This window comes from Gordionus sp. m RMFG-2023, chromosome 5 (assembly GCF_954871325.1).
Source record: "Gordionus sp. m RMFG-2023 chromosome 5, tfGorSpeb1-WG-v2, whole genome shotgun sequence".
Lineage (NCBI taxonomy): Eukaryota > Metazoa > Nematomorpha > Gordioida > Chordodea > Parachordodidae > Gordionus > Gordionus sp. m RMFG-2023.
In genome coordinates, this window is record NC_088779.1 from 8,744,649 (window position 1) to 8,750,795 (window position 6,147).

A 6,147-nucleotide genomic window follows, 5' to 3' on the forward strand; every position below is an offset into this window, starting at 1 on the left:
ATCATGCCACAAATTAAAATTATAAGATAAAAATACATTTTTAGAAATTATAAATTATCCCATCATAATGACTTTATAATAATTAACTTTTATAAATCTAAAAATAAAATGTTAACGCGATTAAACTAAAACATAAAATTATAAAAATAACAATGACTCACCAATTTAACTAAAACCTAAAATTATAAATATAAAAATGACTCATCAAACGCAATACATACTGACTTTACCAAAAATCAAATTTTACAAATCAAAGTCTCCCAATTATGATAAAATATATTTTTATTATAAATATACCTATTACAAAAAAAATCATTTTTATTCTTAAAATAATCAGCTTGCAATTGGGCCTAAACCGCTTCAAGTCAGTCAATTTTTTGACTAGAAACTCGACTCACTAAGTCAAATCGTTTAGCTGTTTTACAATATTACCACAAACTATGATTAAAACAAAAATAAAAATGATGAAAAATTGTATAGGAATAGTTAAAATGGCAGCAGAAAAATGATTTTACATGATTTAAATACAGGAAATTTGGCGGAAATTTTTTTTAATATTAGTAATTACAAATTAAATCATAATTTGACAAGATTTGCATAGAAGTTATAGCCTGTTTTTATAGTCAAAACAATAGATTATTATTATAAAATTGTTTCCTATATATAGTCTTTTATAATTATGTCATTTAACTTCTACTAATATGCAATTACATTGACCTCCATAAGATAATATAAAATGTAAGAAATATATAATTCTAGCGTAACCTTTTAATATATATATAAACATTCAAATATAACACCTGTCAACAAATTTTATAACAGGGTTTTGATCAGATACCTTCAAAGGCTGGGCCAGCCCTCGGCCCACATTTTCTAGCGGGCCATTTAAAAGAAATTTTTTTAATTGGCTTGGGTCTAAAATTATTAAATTTAAATTATTAAAAACAGTTGCTAATTTAAAGAAATATTGCCTTTTTTATTCTTTTCTTCTAATAATAATAAATTTCAGTATTGTAAACAAAATGATTGACAAATATATTTAAATATTGTTTATATTAAATAAAAAAAATTAAATTTTTGGATATGGGTTTGGGCTATGTTTGGGAGATTTTTTGAAACTTATCATGGGCTTGGGAATTTTTTTTTACATTAGATATGGGCCATACGGGGCTTGGCCTAAAAAAATTTTTACGCAGGCCTGGGCCAGGCTTGGAATTAGACCATGAAGGTCTCTGGGTTTGATTTCCAATCTTTATTTACCTTCAATCAAAATACTTGGAGTTAATTAACACATGAATTCGAGATCTGCAAAGCTTGGTCAATACCCAATTAAAAAAATTTGGGTCAGACTGGGTTTTATATTTTTTAAATAAATTTGAGTTGGGTTTAAATTTCTAAATAAAATAGTCAATTTAATCAAATAAATTTGATTATTTTAATGCAAGAAACAAGATATCAATATTTTTTATTTGTTAAAAAAAAATATGTCCTGCCTTGCTTTATCCCAAATTTTTTTATCTAACAAAAAACCTGTCCCAAATTTAAAATTTGTTGCCCACTCTGTCTCAAATTAATTTTAATATTTTTTTAAAAAAAATTGAGGCAAGATTTAAAAGTTAGACCCAATGTTGATCCCTGTGAAATTTCTCTTCTTTCTCTCAGTTAAATCAGATATTTGTGGATGTTGTTTTCTAAAGAGTTTTTTTTTACAAAATTCCTTATATTATCAAAATAAATGCCATATGGTTTCAAGTTTTATATAAATAAATATAATTTAATATTTTTTAATTGTAAAAAAAAATTATTCAACCAATAATAAAAAATATTGGCACTAGTCAACTAATTTTGTTATGTAGCGTCATGTTTGGAAGAACTCAGCTAATTAACAACACTAATAACAACCTATCCTAGGATGCCAGATTATAAATCCACCAAACTCTAGATGAGTGAATTATACTAATTGTATTTGGAGGGAAAAGGAATATATTGGAAGATTTTGTAAAATTTAGAAATGTTTAAATGGGGTTGATGGAAATATGTTTCGCAAATGGTTGCTTGATGTCTAACAAGCTGGCTCTTAGTTTAATTCTAAAAGGTATCATATGGCTGCAAGTCTTCTAAATGCCCCAATTAAAATTGGCATATATCTTTATTGGATTTTTTATGCAATTTTTGCTGCAAAGACATGATCTGAATCATTATTCTATTCAAACACTTGTTTATGGAATGGAGTTATATTTTATATAAGATTGGTCCAGATTATCGTAAACTTCAACTGAATTAAGTTAAAAGAAATTGAATAGGTTTTATTATTTAGATGAGTGAAAAGAGTTGATTAGGTCCAGATGATATTAAAGTTAACAATAGATATTGTGGAAGGAGTTTTAAAAGAACTTAAAGAAATCTAGATGATATATTTTGATAAAACATTTGTTACTGCATTCCATCAATCTTCAGATGTTTGTGATATTAAGATTATCCATTTATTTAACTAGTAGAAAGAATCCATTGATTTATTGTGAAGTACTGATTGGTGCAATTATAATTATATTATGAGTTGATGTTAAAAATATATTGGTCTTCTTAAGTTGGTAATCCTAATGTAATATGTGGGATCAATACTTGAAAAAGAGATTACCTATTTTGTTATATACTTATCTGTATTTTGTATATTATTTAGAGATAAATCCTGCTAGGTAATTTCTTACTTTCAATTTTATAATTTAAATAATGCTGTGACAGTATTAATTTGTAAGATATTTGTATGAATAACTTTTTTGGGAAGGTTTATTCATATAATCATTTTATTTTGCTTTTGATATTAATTTTAGAAGATTGAATTGAAATATTATCAGGAATTTTACTTGGCTTATATAGTTCCTTCTTGATTGAATCCAGATCACCATTATGAAATTTTAATAGGATTCATTACTAACTTTAGGACTAAAATAAATATGTCTCTCAATTATTTATCTTGTACCCATCCTGCAACTCCATTTCATTGAATAATTCCAGAATCTTAACATGTTCCAATAATAACCCATCCACTTGTCTATAAAAATACATAAAATAATTGTTACATCACAACAAATTAATTTATTTTTACTAATTGTTTACAAATTTATTTAAAAGAAAAAAATAATAAAGAATGCCCATCAAACTGAGATAAAAAGAATGGAAACAAAATTGAGAAGAACCATCCACCTTTTTTTTACCTGTGTACGCTAGGTGCAAAGCCACTTAAAAGCATATGGTAAATAAAGAGAAATACAAAATAAAAGAAATATTAATTTATATAATAGATGGCGTATAAATAAAATCTAAAATAAATTATATTTTGTTTTATCAGTTAATTTATTTTTGAGATAATAAACCACTTAATTAAGTGAATGAATAGTTTACTCAAGAGACTTTATTGATTAAAATAAAATTTATGCTTATTTATAAAAAATATTAATCATGTTGTTTTAAATCCGACCAGGTTTAAGTAACAAATAAAATGTGATATCTATAAATAATGAAATACAGCATACATTCAATTTTGGACCTAGAGCTACCATTTTTATAAATAATCTTAAAATTGATTTGTGACTTAATTGTTGTAATAAATAATTATCTTTAGATATCATCTGCTCAGAGAGTTAAGTATCACATGATTCGTTTAATTTTATGTTGCGCAACTCATACTACTACTAAACCTATCCTATCTCATCTCTACTATTCTACTTATATAGATTCAAATCCACCAATCACCGTGCAGTATCAATTAATTTTAATTTCTTTACATAATATTGATGTTAAATATAAGTCCGCAAGTAAATAATATTTGATTGTAAAAAATGGCATTTTTAGAAGAATAAAATTGAGCGCGAGGAAATTAATAAATAACGATAAATTATATTGCAAAATTTAAGACTCTACCCCAGCAACTCACTTTGTGACTGACATAAGCGGGAAGCGGTGCGGTTTGTCTTGTTCGTCCCTGCGAGGAAATTAATTAATCAAGTTCTTTTATCCTTCTAAGAATCGCGTAAAATAATGTCAATCAAAAAGGCGGTGGTTTTAATAAATAATAATAAAATTTATCCAAAAATAAATTCGGAATTAATTCTTCGTTCAAATTATATTATAAAAAATATTTAGGAAAAAGTGTTTATGAGTCAACAAAAAAGAGCGGTGCGCGCGCCGGTATTTTATCGATTTAATTGTTAAAAAAAATGTTTTATCTTCCCCGAATAAATAATTACGAAATATATACAACACAATAGATAGATTAGAATGACATGTTATAAATATTTAAAAATGTGACACACATCAATCACGAGTTTCTTTCGGTTATGTAGATAGATTCGCCGGGTGTCAGTAAAATAAATACATTCATATATAATATATTTACACAATATTTATATTCATCAAACCTTGTTTACTTTTACTACACTTTGTTTACTTCGATTTGACATAGCAGTTTTCTCGTCTTATTCCTAAATATTCTTCCCGTAGTCGTTCCGTTCGGTGTGCTCCCAATTTGAAAAGTTGGTGATGCGACTGGCGGGGCGAATGCGGAATCAAGTATGTGGCGATAGGTCCAAAACACAAAAGGCAATTCCTGAAAAGGAAAAGCCAAATATTTTTATTTCTATCCTCTAAAGCCCAGTCTACTAGAATCTATACAGATACCTTCTATATTTTTAAATATTCCTATTTTTATAGTCTAGCCGACTCACAAATAGTGGCAAGCCAAGTCGACTAGCTTCGACTCGAGCCTAGTTTCAAGTCGATAAAACAACTCCGACTTGAATCGACTTAGTGAGCCTAAAGCTCATCTATCTCCAGATCTCTAACTAGATTCTATACAGATACCTTCTATATTTAATATTCCTATTTTTAGTCTACACTCACAAATAGTGTTGTTAAACGGCTAAGCCAAGTCGACTTAGCTTCGACTCGAGCCTATTTCTAATCGATAAAACAACTCCCACTCTAATCGACTTAGTGAGCCGACTACTGCGGCTTCGTTTAGTTGATTCGCTGGGTCTGCTCAATTTTTTTTATTTATAAGTAAATTATATTTACTTAAACGACTAACTCAAGTGTAAGTTAAAATTGTTAAATTTTGTGGATTACTGATTAATGTGAACAAAAATTATAATAAGAATATTTATCTCATAACTAATAATGGTTCTGGACCCTCGGCTTCCTTAATTTGGTGGAAATTTTGATAACATGAACTTAATAAGCCTGCTCAAGAGTTGGCGTCGGCTCAGGAATCAGCTCAAGCCGACTTTGGGCCGATATTTTATTTGTTTGTTAAACTCAACTTGGTACTAAACTTAAAGTTGAAAAATTGATTGAGGCTTAAGCCGGTTCATTGAAACATTTGAGTCGGATCATGGCTCAGAATTTAGCAAAATCTTCAGACTTACATAATATTTTTTTGAATAAAATATTGAGTTATCCGTTTTTAAAAATCGGCTCAAAAATGGCCGTTTAACAACACTACCCAAAATTTAACAATTTAGTAATATAATTTACTTACAAATAAAAATTGAGCAGACCCATAGAGTCGATTAAACGAGCCAACTAAGTGAGCCGACTAAGCGAGTCGGCTCATGCGACTTCTTGATCGGTTTGAGTCGAAGCTGTTTTTTACGACTACGACTCGAGTCGCAAGTTGTAAGAACTCTACTTTTTAGCAACACTACTCACCAAACCTTATGTCGTCCCGTAGCTATAACTTTGAGCTTATTTCTTCCCCTCATTATATTTTAAAAAACTGCCCAACAAAATTAAATCTATAAATAAAAATTCTTATTTAATAAAAACGAACCGGACATTTCATAATTTCCGACCTTTCATTAAAATCTTGATATATTTTTTTGAATTTCAAACTCATATAGCCAAATGTTTTAAATGCAGCTTTTAAAAGTAGTGCGCCATCGCTACTGCTTTTTTTCAAAAAAGTATTTTAAAAGATTTTTTACATATCTCTTTTCCATAAGTAAAAATTATTGAATGATTAAAATTTTAACTATATAATTTATAACATTTCCACACTGTCATCCTCATCCCCAAACTAGAGCGATGATTAGATTAGAAAATATGAGCTCTTAACAATCGTTTAACACTAGCACTTTATGGCAATGCACT

The 6,147-nt window shown here is 28.0% G+C and overlaps 1 long non-coding RNA gene across 1 annotated transcript; it reads right to left on the bottom strand.

Moving 5' to 3' along the window:
- Positions 1 to 265: 265 nt before the first annotated feature.
- Positions 266 to 3,081, bottom strand: LOC135929909 (uncharacterized). Its single transcript, XR_010572664.1, has 3 exons — positions 2,981 to 3,081; positions 2,865 to 2,935; positions 266 to 438 (listed from the first exon to the last, which is right to left on the bottom strand). It is a non-coding gene; the product is annotated as an uncharacterized LOC135929909 (long non-coding RNA).
- Positions 3,082 to 6,147: the final 3,066 nt, after the last annotated feature.